This window comes from Phalacrocorax carbo, chromosome 4 (assembly GCF_963921805.1).
Source record: "Phalacrocorax carbo chromosome 4, bPhaCar2.1, whole genome shotgun sequence".
Taxonomy (NCBI): domain Eukaryota; kingdom Metazoa; phylum Chordata; class Aves; order Suliformes; family Phalacrocoracidae; genus Phalacrocorax; species Phalacrocorax carbo.
In genome coordinates this window covers 82,751,064-82,766,097 of record NC_087516.1, presented here as the reverse complement: position 1 = coordinate 82,766,097, position 15,034 = coordinate 82,751,064, and the positions used below count along the sequence as shown (strand labels likewise).

The window sequence follows — 15,034 nt, the reverse complement described above, 5'->3', positions numbered from 1 at the left end:
TGGTGATAGTTCTGCGGCGTTACTCGTGACCGCTGGGTGCGGGCAGCGGGTAAGTAAATATTCCTTTTCTGCGCCACAATAGACATGGTGCTGCTGACCTCAGGTGTCCCCTTTTCCACCCTCCAGATCATGAGATGTTAATATTTTGGGATTATTTCATTTGCTTTGTAGTTTTGGAGTATTCAGCACTTGGTTTGAAGTTCTTATTTTTCCTTCTTTGAAGGCTATCAAATGTCCTTGCTTTTTGTTTTCCTTTCCACTTCTTAGAGGAAGCTATGACTCTCATGTAATCCCATGACTCCCAGAATTGCGAAAACGCCAGATTTACTGCAAGAAGCTGGCAACCCTGCGCATATAAAACTTACCTGTGGCCTGAGCGCCCCTTACCACGCACCCACGTTGGGGCTCCTTCCGCAGAAGCGGGTTTTGCCATTGCCCGTTCCGCTCCACCGTGAACTGGCTACTTCCACGGAGCTTCTGTAATTGCCGCAGAGACAAAACTTGCACTCAGTAAATATTTCTACAGAGATATGCTGGGCGCAGGGAGATACTTGACTGCGCCGAGCGTGTTCCACGCATACTTTTCAGTTTTTAATAACTGATATTTTAAAACCACAATTCCTTCTTTAAGGACAAAGCATTTTGCGTGCCAGTTTTGCACGGCAGTTTGCCGTTAAAATGAATCTGTGTAGGTTTTCCAAGAACAAAAAGAGACGCATTTTTCCACATAAAAATCAAAGTTTGTTTTTTTTTTCCCTTTCATATAACTCTTAAGGGGTTCCATTGATTTTTCTTAGACTTTCTGAAAGGGGAAAAAAGAAACCCAACATTTGGATTAAAACCAAGCATGAGAAGTTTCAGCATAAAGGAATTTTCTTGTGTGTGTTTATAGAGGAGGCTAAAAAGCTTAACTTCAGTCCCGTGCAATGGCCCAGTAATGTGTTGCCATTTTCTTTTCTCCTGTGCAAATTCAACAGAATATTGGCTAGTTTGGTGGCTCTTCCGAATACCTCTTGCTTCTTGAAGCGGTGCATCGATTAGTGTACGGAGAGAGCTTCGATTCCTCGGAGGAGCAAGCGGTAATTGTGGGAAGGGCCACGCGTTTCCCAAAGAGATTCTCGCCACCAGCCGAGGAGTCCTTGATTGCACCGGGCTGTAGGGTTTGCAGGGATGTCTGTCCCCGTTCGAGCCTACTGTTTCAGCTCTGGTTTAGGTTCCTCACAGCACCGACCGCTGATTAAGGACCGCGTTTTTGAAGAGAGACATGAAAGACATCGTGTATTTCCTATGTGAATTCATAGAGTGTAATCCTCTGTTCTCTTTTTTATTTCATCTTTTACTGAATGAATGCACCATCTAGAAATCGTGATCCCTTCCTTGTATTCTTCGTTCTTACTTTCCTACTACGTGGCAGAATGGTCCGTTGTGGGTGGCTTTGCACAACATAGCGTCAAATTAGATTAGTAATCTCATAGCGATGGTTTTTATTATTCAGGCTACACCGAGTGTGCTAGGTGCGTTTAAAATGGTTGTATTTCAGATTATTTTATTAGCCACAGGAAGAACTCTCCTTAGTTAAGGAAATGAGCGCATTGTTTCTGGTCAGCGTGACTTTCGGTATTTCGGTATGAGTATATCGTAGCTTCTTATTCCTAAATTGTGTCCGTAGTTTGGAAGAGGATATTAAACATTCCTATGTTTTCATCCTGTTTCTGAATCTTCATCCTGCTATTCATTTGAACAAATAATATTTTCCTTTGTAGCTGCAGAAGATTTTTTTGTTTTAACAATCTGGTACTAGGTGATTAGTCACAAACTTCTGTTGTCTGAATAGTTCAGCTGGCCGTGAAACCGGAGCCATGTGTGCTGTTTGGATATTTCATTTGATTCAAAAATCGGTTTTCAGGTTTTTAAATAAATGCTACCTCACTCTTAGCACTTATTTAATCAGAAGAATCTTAACAGTGCTCTGTGCTGTCTGTTTAATAGCCTTCAAGAACTGAGACTAAAATGATTCAGGAGCTCTTGCTTTGATTCTGAAATGCTTTGCCAGGAGTTATGCAACAGATAAAGCATGTATATAACATGGATTTTATATCACGTTGGTCTTCCAAAGAGGAAAAATGAGCTGTTGAATTCCTGCTTGCTATACTAGAAATAACTCAAAGGGTGCCGGTGCTGGGGGAGCCGAAAGTGCGGATGTTTTGCCTCGAAGCCACGGTGCCGGCCCAGAGCCCAGGAAGCCTCAGAGGGTCCACGGGGGCTGGAGGCCCATCCACAGGGGGAGAAGGAGTTTCGTCTGCAAACCTCCTCTCTCCCTCTGTAGGCACCCAGCAACTGTATCGATAACATCTGTTTCTCCGAATGTGCAGAGCGCTGCCATATTACTTTTTTCCAGCATTCTTCTAATGTGTAGTATTTTTTTATATGCCAAGTATGTCGAGGCCATAAATACTTTAACATGCAGAAGATGTGCAGGGAGAGAAGTATGTCCTTTTGGACGGCTTTTCCCCTTCCCTGCCAGCCCTGCGAGACGGACCTTGGCAGGAGCCTGGATCCCCTTACGTGACTGAGAAGCCGGCTCTGCCAGAGGCGCGGGTGGCATCCTCTAAGCGACGAGCCCCCCGCCGCGGGTCCCCGGGGGACAGCCCCTGCCATCACAGGGGGCTGGAAACCCTCCGTGGTTCCTGGTGCCATCTCCTGGAATCACACGTTCCTTCTGAGGTGGCCTTGTTAAGCGTGTACCTTGGTCTGCTCGTAACTTCACGTGGTGGCAACGTCTTTAGCCTGGCGCCGTCGGCATCCGGGTATGCCGCGCTTCCTGCTGCACGGGCACACGCACGAGGGACGTGCCTGTTGGATCGGCGCGGGGACGCGAGGCTGCGTATCCATGCTGCAGGCTTCTAACTCCAGCTGTTTGTCCGCATGCTTCCAGGCCTTTGCGCATCCTTTTAATCTTCTGCCACCTTTATTTCTATTTATTTATTTATTTATTTATTTATTTATTGAGCCTACTCAAACCTCGGAGGACGGTTGATGGTGGCGCCCGTTTCTCAGGAGCACGGCGGTTCCCCGCGCTCCGTGGCAGCGAGGAACGGCGGCCCCGGCAGGGTCAGGCACCGCCAGGAGCTGCCCGCCGTCTCCTCGGTCTGTCCCGCAGGCGGAGCGGCCGGTCCTTTTTCACTTAGTTCTGGTAGCAGCTCGCAGCGACACACGCTGTGGGCAGAGTGGCGGCCTGTACCATTCTCTTTGGGTGGGCTTCTCTCTTTGCATTTTTAGTGAGGTTAAGAGAAAATGTGTTATTTTGCGTAATTGCTTGGAATTTGAAATGAATGCCGTTTACGGTCACTTTGGTAAGCTTTCTGCATTGATGTCACATCTTGTCCGTGCTGTATGTAATTTCAAAATTATCTGTAGCCGCTTTTGTCAGATCAGTGCTGTATGTTGTACGCAACGTTGTGATAAAATAATACAGATCAATGAGTCCAAGTTACTTGGAAGCGTCATAAATATAAGAAAATGTGTGATACTTGATTGCTTTCACTTTATTTGGATTAATCGTTGTATACACTGACCTATGCAAGTTAGAAGAGCAATAACTACAGAAAGTAGAATAAATGGAAAAAGAGAAGAAAGCAGGCAAGCATTAGAGGTATCCCGGTAGCATTGCGAGCAGAAGGGGAACTCTCCCCTCGTTTGCCGGATGTGTTTGGTATACAGGCAATGGGGCTCATCTGTACGTGTGAAGTTATTCGACTGCGTCTACCCGCAGAAGTCTCACTGAATCGGCATTGATGGCACGTGCTGCGAGGGTATGAGGCGGACAGCTGAGCTAATCACTTTTGTTTGGTCCAAGGCGCTAGTATTGGAGATTCCAACTACAAAACGGTGCTTTGGGAAGCTAGAAAAGGAGGGTCTTTATTTACCAAATCTTCTAACTAGCAGTAAAGTGTGTCTGTGCTGTCAGAAAGATATCTATAGGCATTCCGTCACAGATTTTAACCCCAGCAGATGATGGACATGCTTTAGTACGAGGGCAATGGGTGTGTGTCCGTGCTAGCTTAATAAATGAGGCCACGGGACTATGCAGATGTGCTTCTATTTGCCAGTTGTGTTTAGTGGTAGTCTGTACTCTGATATTCCTTTTTTATCACCGTTATTTTTTTGTTCGTATGACATATTCTTGGCTAAAATGTGACTCCTCTTTCCTGCGGGTGTCAGGAGTTGGCTGCGTAGCTCAGTGGTATACAGCTATTCCAGCAGGGTGATGGCTTGCCCCGCTGTATTTATCTAACAGATGTGATACTTGACGTGCACGCTGTACACAGTGCATGTCCTTGGGTAAATCACCCCTCCGAGTCGCCCCAGCAAAAAAAGGGGCATCAGGGACGGGCTGCTGGTCCTGCGCCCCCCAGCGCGACCTGCTCTTTGCCTCGGCTGTTATCAGGAGCGGGTTGGCCTTTCCCCCGCGTCCAGTGGTGCCCCCCTCTGCCGTGGTGGGACAGAAAGGCCCTTGCAAAAGGCTACAGCTAGCCTTATTGTTGTTCGTTGATCTCCTGAAGGTTCTCAGAAATGTGGCGCTCCCCAGCCTGCCTCCGCGCTGGGGTGCACGGGTCCCTGTCTGCGGAGCAAGGGGTGCGCGCAGGGCGCTGCCTTGCTCAGGCTCCGAGGCTGCTTGCCTGCCCGCCTCGTCCCTGAGATCAGGTGCCTGTTTGCAGCAGAGGCTGAGAAGAGACGCCGTCCGCGTAGTGCGAGGTGACGGCCTGCGCTCGTAACGCCGGCTTCGCGTGCGATAACCCCGAGCGAGGCGTTTTCTTGTGTGCTCGCACCTAGAGATGCGTGCGTGGTGCATGAAGAAATCCTGGAGAGTAACAGTCCAGTTGATAGTCATGAACTGAAGAGGGGCATCGTGGGGCAAACTTGACAACTTCAGAACTTTCTAGAACATTTTTGAAGGAGAAACCCAGATAATCGGTGGGTTCTTGACAAAATACGGATCCCATGCGGCATGAGAAATAATATCCGCCCAGTGAATTGAAGGTGTAACCCTGGAGCTAAACGTGTAGGAAACCTAGAATCAATTTCCACCCACCGTAGCTCTGTTTTGGTGGAGGGAGGCAAAGGGAAATGTGCTGCAGGCAAAGCATCCTTCTTTGCTTCTATTTTCCTTCCAATAAATCAACCAGTGTTTGGTGCGACTCCAAAAAGTTCTCGTCTGTGGATTAAAAAAGCGAGCAGCAGGTAGCTGTGACGCAGGTTTTGCACAGTCATTGAACTGAACACACCTTAAACTAACAGGGAGGGTGAAAGGTGGTAGTGTTTTTGCGCTGAATCTGTGTTTTTAGACGAGGCAGCACCTTTTTTATAAAAGCATGTTTATATCGACTCCTTAAGAAGTTTAGACTGGAGGGCTGTCTCCAGAACCTGCCCCCCTCCCCTTTTGCCAAGTCCCATATGTTTGTCTTGGCAGGGTGCGGTGTCTGCTTGGCTGGTGCTGGGATATTAAATTGAGGGAACACAGAGCTCTTGATGCTTTTCAATAGGGCTTCTATTTAGTTAGCGGCAGGATAGAGCTGTCAGCCACCTGTGATTGTCCAGCAGGGAAAAAGGGAGAAATAGGAGAGCTGGGGGAAGAGCCCTGGAATCATTTCCCGATTTCATCGATAGACTGCTCAGAAGAAAGCGTTTTCCGGGAGGCAGCAGCTTTGTGTTGGTTTGAGTGTTGAGCCCGTTTGCTGCGGTTCTGGCTCGGGCAGCACTGGTGGTAGGTGAAATAAATGATGGTGCTGGCTGAGACTACTCGGGTCAGTGCAAGCAACTTTCTTACTTTAACTTACCACGCGTGAAGAATCTTTTAAGAGATTTTGTTATGAGCTGAACAAGCGATTTGTGGCCCGAACTGAGAATAGATGCAGGTATCCCAATTCTGACTCTTAGGGATGCTGCACATATTTCTGCATTTCGTTCTCTAAGGCATGTCTGGCGATCGATTCAGCTACTGTGTAGGAAACCAGGGTGGTGGGAGTCATCTCGGGTACTCTCAGAAAATGCTGGTGGAAGGTGGAACTGGACTTGGCATGCACAGTGTCCCTCTTTCTTATATGGCGCTTCTTGTGAGGTCTTCAGGAGAGACAATGATACTCTGCTTCTCTCAGTCAACAAAGCCCTCTTCTGCCCCCACCACGTGCTTTGAAGAATAGAAGGGAAAACAAAAGTTCGGGAGAAATCTCTGGGAGGAGAGTAAGTCGTCTGCGTTTTTGCAAGGTTGGACAATATGTCACTGTTTGTCTTGATTCCTTCTCTGCCTTGCTGCTGGCAGGATCCGACTTCTCTTCACCACTGCCTGTGCTGTTCCACTTGGAGAAATGTCTTGGTCCTTCTCTGCTTTTCAAGGACAGATGTCAAGACGGTGGAGGAACCTCCTTCTAAGCGGCTTTTTTGAACATAAGCTGCAATCTTTACAGCTGTCATACGCGCTCATAGAACAGAGAGGTGTGTAAGTTCACAGACCAAGTTTAGGCCTGTGCCTAAGCTCTAGTCTGTGACTACACCCCTAGGTTGGGCCCTGCTCTCCTGACCTTGGGTATTTACAGTCGCTTCGCTCGCACTCCGGTGACAGCGGATCTGAACAGTCGTGGGCTCTGGAAGTCTTACTGTACACCTTGCAGACAAATCAGTCTGTGTTTGCCCGTGTTGGTTGCAGTCACTGGATTTAGGCCGTACTTTTCTAAGCAAGACGATTCATCCTCCTGAGCATAAGCCTCTCCCCTAAACCAGGGGTGGCTGTCCTGTGTGGGCAGTTTTCCCTTTTCCCACTGAATTTTTAGCTGTCCTTGGACTGGAGAGTAACCGTCTGGCTCTTTTACACATGCCTGCTTCCACACGTGCTCTGGTGAGAGCTGTCGTCTTCTCCTCATTTCTGCTGCCCTCCTAGGTAGAGTCCAGCGACGTAGCCTGGTTTTATTACTCTGTATTTGCACCTCTGTGCCACTGAAGGGTCCCAGGTTGGAACTTTGTTGTAGAGGGAAGGTGATTTTTGTACCCTCAGACCCCTGCGGTTATTCCTAGTTTTTTTTCCTTTTTATGTATCTCGCTCATTTCTTACCAAGGACTATTACTGCAGCCCGGCTGCGTACAGACCACCTCCTGCTGCTGTGCAAAGTCCAGCCTGCTTATTAATCTGCTTCTTGTGTTATCTCCATCTAGAGATGAATGCAGAGCCTTGAACATGATGTTAAATTTCAGTTTCGTAAGCTTTTAATCTCCTCTGTTTCAAATCTTCACAGTAGAGACACAGCACGTGGTATTTCCAAATTACTCTGTTACAGAAGGGTGCCCATCTCCTAAGCCAGGTAAAAGGTGCCTGCAGTTCAAATGAAGAGTCTCACGTACGGTGATGCAGTGAAGCTGTATCGATCACCTATCCCGTGTAGTCAATTATATGTTGGGTGACTGACTTTTTTTTTAGACAGTCAAGTTTTATGCCTCGGGTACAGATAAAGGAGGGCTGTCATGTATTTAGCTGGAACAGTGTTGCTGAAAGGCTGTATAATGGTTAGCTGCAAGAAAGCCACATGAAATAGGTAAACGTTTCACTTCGGGATATTGTGAAGGACTTGAACTCCTCATTGACTGCGTTCAGGGTAGTGCAAAGGCTCTGTGTCTTCATGAGAGCGACCAAAGCAGGCAAATAAGGCCTTTAATCGAAGAGTGCGAGCTCTTGCAGAGGAACGCAAAGCAAGTCAGCACGGCACGGGGCGTACCCGCGTACCCAGTGCCGTCAGAAGAGAGCGGCGTGCGGCGTTTATCCTCCCACGACCCGAGTTAAGCACCGAGGGACCAGGGATCGCGTGCTGCTCCCCAGAGCTGACGCCAGCTCTGGGCCTGATGTGCCTAACTCGGTGCAGTGCTTATTGCCCTTGGTTTGTAAAAGAGGTGCATTAAATGTATAATCCCAATTAACTGCCAGAAGCGTACTAAGATATTTCTCCTAGTTTCTAGCTGGAACTGAAGAAGCGGCAAAATGCAAAAACAAATTTAAAAATCTGGGTTTTGAAGTCTGGAACAAGTCTGGTGACCAAGGCGTTGGTTGGAGAAGCTTGAATAGAGCATGGACAGCAGGTGTGGTGCGAGAAACAGCTTGTCCTTGTGAGGGTCATTTTCTTTCTCACCTAAGTAAAAAATGAAAATATTAAATTAAAAAAACCAAACCCAAAATAGACACCTCCACCCCCCACCCCACCCCCCAAAAAAAAACCCAAAACCCAACAAACCCAAAATGAAAATGCAAGAGAGAGGGAGAAAACCTGGTGTGAGCAGCCTACAAAAGCAGCTTGGGAACAGATTTGCTCTTGGTCTGTACACTTTGCCCCCGTCCCTGCCACGTCGGTCTGGGAGCGGCCGCATCACAATGTGCGAATATTTCAATATTGTATTTCTGACTTGCTTAAGGCAGCCTTACCTGTTCGGTTCTCTCGCTGCTCAAAGCTGGCTTAGGAGAAGTAGCTGCTAATGAATGCCTCAGTTCCCCATAGTATCATGGCAACGTTTTAAAAACTGTTTCTGTGTACTACAAAGGCACTAAGGGCGGTTTAAAAATGTAATTGGTATCCTTACCTTTTCTGTGGTAGATTCATTATATCTTATAAAAATGCAGGGTTTTCAAAATATAGATACTAGCTGAAATATATGATTGTGAAGATAAGTGTGTACACAGATTAAAATAATAGTAAAGCCACAAAAATGGGAATGAAGGCATTTCTCACTGAAAATAATTACTGTGTGCTCCCTCATTGCCTCTAAGTCAATGGAGGCTAATTGAACCTGTTAGCATTTAGCTATAATGCAGTGTCATTCTGCTTAAATGGATAAGTTTTCAGTGATACGAGATCGGACAGCACAGAAACCCTCGTCGATGACAGGACGTAGAGCTCGTTGTGATCGTGGTGCTGGCGTCATCCTCGCCGGCGGGGCGGGTCTCTGCGTGGCTGGGTGCTGCTACAACTCGTGGCTCATTGACAGGTGGTGTCAGGGAAATGCATCCTGAGCCTTTACAGGCCAACCGGAAAAACGGAGGAGTCCCACGGGCATCCTTTAAGATTCCCCGTGCTTCCCCACCACCACCGAACCTGACCGCTTCTGATGGAAACCTGAACCGTGCCGGTTTGTGTCCTTCAGGAGTTGGCTGTCTCTGAGCATCGCTTGATGCAGCCAGCCACGGAGCAGCGCTAGCTGAGATTCGTAGGGAAAAGGGAGAGTGAGCTCTCTCCCAGGAGGAGCTGGTGTGGCATGCGGTCACCGAAACCGCTGCCCAGCCTCTTCTCTTGGGAACTCTTACGCTGGTGTCTTCTGACGAACCTCTGGAGCAGCGGCACGGTTTCAGTCACCCTGCTCCGGTAGGCGCTCCTTGCCGGTGAGGTTGAGTGGTATTTCGGTCACACCTCTGGAGTTGTTCAGCCTTCTTTTCCGGTGTTTGTATACAGACACAGATGCGTGCAGTGCCTGCTTTCCGCTGGCAGTGTGCCTGTAGCGTGTTTGCTTTACACCGGTACCCACTGATGGACCGGGCATCCTACCACGTGAGATGCTGAGCAGGCACAGGCCGTGAAGACAGCTTCTGCTGGGAAGGGCTTACGGAGTTCAGAGACAGGAGGGAGCAGATACAGGCAGGACAGGAGGCGGGAAGGGTAAGACATGAGTGATGAGTACAGCAGAGAGAGGTCTCAGCACTTAAGAAACCTAACTTTTGTCACGCTATTTTCATAGGCAGTTAGGGAAATGAGTGTTTTATAGAGGGACTTACATGAGAAAAAAGAAGCTTTCATGTTTGGGACACCACGTCCAGTCGATCAGAGGACAGTATGAAGGAGACAAACCCAGGACTTGGGACAGAGCTGGGCAGTGGAGGCTGGCGTCAAAGGAGGAGAGCGTTTGTTGACCTTGCTGCATTGAAGACGAGATGACAGGGAGGGTGGGGATGCTCTGTCGTAGGTTTGTTTTGTAAAACAAACGCGCTGTAGACTTCAGCAACCCAAAGCGTTTCCTACTGTCCCGTAACGCTCGGTGGCACGCGTTGGCAGCGCTTGTCCCGGCAGCGGCCGGTAGTGTGACGCTGCTGCCTTGCTAAACACGCTCTTTCACTCTCTGACATTTGAGGGTGGGCTTTTCAAAACACACCTGAGAATTAAATGACTTGCCCTCATTGCAAACCGCTAGAAATGGGGCGTTTAACTTCCTAAAATACTTTTGAAAATCCCACCCGTAATGTTTATTCTAATATTGAAGTTAAATGTATCCATTCTTAATGGCCACTCCACAGGTCTCTGTTGTGCTCTCTGAATGAACGGTTCTTTCCTCTCTTGCAGCTAATACCCCACGCATATTTATGCGGAATCATGTTCCCCCTTAAATGCTGTTGGTTTTGGCTCAGTAAGTGATTCTTTAGTTCAACCTGCCCTCGTAGGTTATTTTCTCAAGGCTTTATATTGTTTGTAATTGCCTTATTGTCTGCATCTTTTTACGTTTGAAAGAAAAAAAAAACCCAAACCACACTTTTCCAGGTTTTGCTTTATCGGTGGATTGTCCAGCAGAGAATACATCGTTTGCCGTCCGCTGGGAAGCCCTCCTAGGTGGGCTGCCTGTGCCAGACTAGATTTGGCCTTGCTCCCGCTTCCCTTCTATTACGAACTCAGGCAGGACTTGCTCCCGCATCGGTTTAATTCGGCGGAAAGGTTTTCCCTCAGTTTGCTATGCACCATTACTTCTGGGCTGAGGAGGACGAGAAGACCTGCGGGGATGAAGTGCCTTAATGGTCGGGAGCCGTTTCAAGACAAGGACAGGTATTACGCAGCCAGGCGGGTGCGCACAGGGTGCACAGCGGGTTTCCCCTGGGACACCCCTCGGGGAGGGGAATTCGCTCCCCTTTTAAAAAAACGGGAGAAGGGATCCTGTAGGAAAGGTGAGGAGTCAATCCGCTTCCCCCGAGGCTCAGCCAAGGTTGAAAGGGTGCTGAGGACAGGCGGGGTTGTTTCCAGCCACGCTGCCACAAAGGCTTCTTTTTGCTTTCGGAGGTTTTGGTGCGTTCCTCTTCTCACACTTCAAGAACAGCGAGGACAGTTCTAGATAAACTTCACAGAAGCACAGATTTCAAACTGCACCCTTCAGTTGATGGAAATTTTGAACGTTGTTAATTTATAAGAAAAAGTAGTAAAACTAACAGCATTCCAAGATTTCAGACTATGCTTTCCTGTATTGCTCCATAAATGTGCTTTTGTGGAAAAAAAGAATTTCCACTACATACCTCTTTCTTGAAAATCCACCGCAGACTTGTCTCCAAGTGAGCCTTTAAAAATATGTGCTCTAAACACCTGCTTGCTTTTCTCTCTGGCTGGTGGGGGAGAAAATGCTGGGTTGACAGTGGAGTTCACAGTGAAGATTGACTTGAAAATGCAATACCTGCTTATGCCCCTCACTCTCCATTCATCTGGAAAATTTCAGGCTCATTTTATTCGTGGCATTTGGAGTGGGGGGAAATCAGAATGGAAAGCGAGCTGGATTCTGCATCCGTGCTTGCCTGTAGGCTTTAAAGTGGTCCAGAAATGTCCCAGGTGATTCCAAATATCATTTTCCAATAAAAGGAAAAACAATCCAATATTTATAAAACTTTTTCTGCCGTTATTTACAACACGCTTTGTAAATACGCCACCATAGTGATTTTAAATCTTATGTATTAAGTGTCAGAGTATGTTAATAGTTACGTTTACTGTAGTGGTGAAGCAAAGCAAGGGTGTGTGTCTCCAAAGCGTGGGCAAATTAGTCATTCAAAAGCATGGGAAGCATATCCAACTTCCACACAGGTGATAAAAAACCACACGTGCAAACGAAGCAGACTAAAACAAGGCTGAAAGGCGTGGAAGGGATTTTTCCTTCATCAGCCCTTCAGGTTTGGCCCTTTGACTATGAAACCGCATTTGCCTCCTCTCTGTTGTAATTCTTCCTTGGGAACTCTTGGGACTGTGGGGAGCACCGTTCACCCACCAAGCGTGGTGCCACGTCTGGTAGATGGTCTGTGTGAGCAGCCTTTGGTCTGCGGGAGCCGTTTGGCAGCGCGTATGTTTAACTACTCCGCGGTGCCGGGGGAGGTTGCGCCTGGTGCTGGAGGTCATTGCTCTCGCGCTGGATCTGCAGGGGATGTTGCTCTCTAGGAACCTCGTGTTGGGGGTGGCTGCTTGGAAATCAGCCCTTCAGCTCCATCTGCAAATTTTGCGGAGAAATTGTCACGTTTGTTCGTGATTGTGGGCGCGAATCCCCTCAACGCAGTTCAAATCCCCTGGAATCACTGAGGTTAGCCATTACCCCAAAAATGAACAGAAGGTAGGGAGATACCTTATGCCTGTATAACTAATCATCCATAACAGCTGTTTTAGAAGGGGGAAAAAAAAAGGTGGGTACGAGATACAGTCTGACTGAAGTGGGATCCAGCTGGGAAAAGGGACAGGACCTCATTCTCTGTGTGATTCCAGGCGTGTGCCAAGGCAAAGAGGCTGCCGTGCATCTTCTGTAGAAGAGCCCGGGTGTGCTGCAGTAGTGGTGCCCGATTGCCAGGCGCTTTGGAGGTTTAGGTTTGCAGGGAAAGGTCAGCTTGCACCGATGCCTTTCATCTCAGTGGTTTTACTTTGTAAATTTGCATTATTTTATTTTTTCTCGTGAACCGTGTGATTAGGTGAAAGGGGATGTTCGCTTTGGGTACTGTTCCTCGTGGTGAGTAATTAGAGTTTTAAAATAGCAACTGTTTCTGTGTCATACTGATACGGCCAGGTTATCAGCGTCTGTGAAGTTAGGAGGCGTTTGAGGAGCAGACAGAGAGTTGCGGCTTAAGCGGGGTGGAACGTGTTAGGTCTGTCAAAGTGTTTTATGGAGAGTTGTGAAAATGGAAACTGGACTCGATGCTTGCAGATTATTCCTATATTCCTTTCACAGCAAGGCACACCCATTCTCAAAACCATAATTGTGGCTCCTCCTTTGTAGATCTAACACGGAGAAGAAAAAGTGTACACATGGAAGCTGGAAAGCGAATCCAAGCTTCGCTTTTGCACTGAGCGCTGCTTTTGGATAGAGCTACTTTCAACTCACAGGCCACAGCTTCATAGCAAATGGGTTATTTACAAAAAAAACCCTGTACGTCTACGCCAGTAACATAGCAACTGTAGGTGCGGAACTTAGTTCTGCTCAGAAAAATGGCAAGCAAGCCAGCCATTAACATGCAAAGGGGACGTGTTAATTCCCAGTCTAATTATGTGTACTAGCCACATGAAAAACTGAGTTGTGATGCTAACCTGAGTTATTGCAACCAAAAATCTCGCTTACTACGGCTGCTCACGTAACGAAAACAAAGGAAGAATGTAGTGTTTAGATTTGTGTAGTTTAGCCAATATTTGAAGAAACTGATTTAACTGAGAATTTGAGTGTAGTTGTAAGAAAACACACAGAGCATGGAAAGCTTGCGGTGAGGTACTGTTTGTGACATTCTGAATATTTGTATTAAAATACTAGCTTTTATACTCTGTCATATACCTTCACAATTCTGCCTACTCGCATTTGGCAAACTGTCTAAGCTCGGACTATGACAATCTCCGTTTGTTGAGGAAAGAAAAAAAAACAACAACTGTGTAGCATTGCCTTAAATAATGGGGCTGGGGAGGCCCTGGAGCAGTTTGCAGAACTGTCACGTTCATCTCCTTCGGGGATTTTGGGGGTGGGTTTTTTTTGGTTCATACTTTGTATGTGTCTCTGGTTGCAGTGAAAGCCATAACTGTAACTCCTACCTTACCTGTAGTGAAATCTTCAGTTACGTTATGGTAACTGAGCTCTCTTGTAGGGACTTCTTTGGTTTATGGAAAAAACCAACGCATCACTCGGCTGGTAACAAGCAAGGGGCGGCTGTAACGCAAGGTTCATCCTGCCCTGTTATATGTAGATGTACAAGACCGAAGCTCACCTGTGGGACTGGTGCAGGTGGGACGAGGACAGGAGGCTTTGCACGCCTTGGTTTTTAGCCGAGCAGAGCTCACGCCTCAACTCGAGCGCAAAAACTTCGCAGGAGTCTCGCCTTAGGTTGGCCGTGGGGCGCCCGCCCCAGCACGTCCGACGCGCCGGCCGGCACGGCGGGCCCCGGCGCCGCCGCTGCGCAGGACGGGACGCTGGCACGCTGCAGTCCCCGGCAGGCTCGCTCTGCCCGGCCCTGCCCGCAGCCAGGCAGCCTCCGCCGCCGGCGGGGGCTGGCGGGGCCTGGGGAGGTGCTCTGGGAGCCGTCCCGCTGCCCCTTACTGGCAAGATGGAGACAACATTGCATAAAAGTCGCAAGGCTAATGCCCGTTGGTAGGTGCTCTGCTGCATTTTGTACAAACATCCATGTTTTGTGTGTTAATGTCTAATGCAGATTCCTCACGATACTGTTTTCCAGTATTTTCAAATACTCTACATCCATTTCTCCCCTACGTGATGTTCTTGCTTTCGCTGGCCTTTGCGGAAGAGGTTCAGTCTTGCTGCCCTTAGATACAAGCAGGGGTTTTTAAGTGGCTATTTCCTCAAGCGTGTCACCAGATTTCCTTCACCATTATTTGCTGTGACTTATATTCAAGTGCCAGCACAGAAATTTTTCCTCCTGAGCATGAGTCTCTCTTCCCTTAAACTGGACTTAGGCGGGTGTGACTTACTCCAGTGAGTTTAATTGTGGTAATCACCAGGATAAATCTGCCTTGTCCGCCATCCTGTCCCGCAGCTTTTACAGGTGGAAGACGTAAGGAGAAAGGGTTTTGAAGAATTGTCCATAGGCTCATAGTTACAGGGAGAACAGTATGTGATCATTTAAGTAGGAAACCCTATGGCTTGTGCTGATTTTGGTGAAGGGCCTGAACCGTAGAGGTTTCAGAAAATATATGAGTGCTCGGCGTGCCATGCTTATGTTGCACAATAAGCTGTGCATAATGTACAAATGGTAGAGGCCCTTATGGCTTTAGTCTTGGTTCTGTTTTTG

At 47.8% G+C, this 15,034-nt stretch overlaps 1 protein-coding gene across 3 annotated transcripts in view; it reads left to right on the top strand.

Annotated features, from left to right (window-relative positions):
* Positions 1 to 15,034, top strand: part of ADAMTS3 (ADAM metallopeptidase with thrombospondin type 1 motif 3) — a 130,784-nt gene that overhangs the window by 30,850 nt on the left and 84,900 nt on the right. The window lies entirely within an intron of this gene.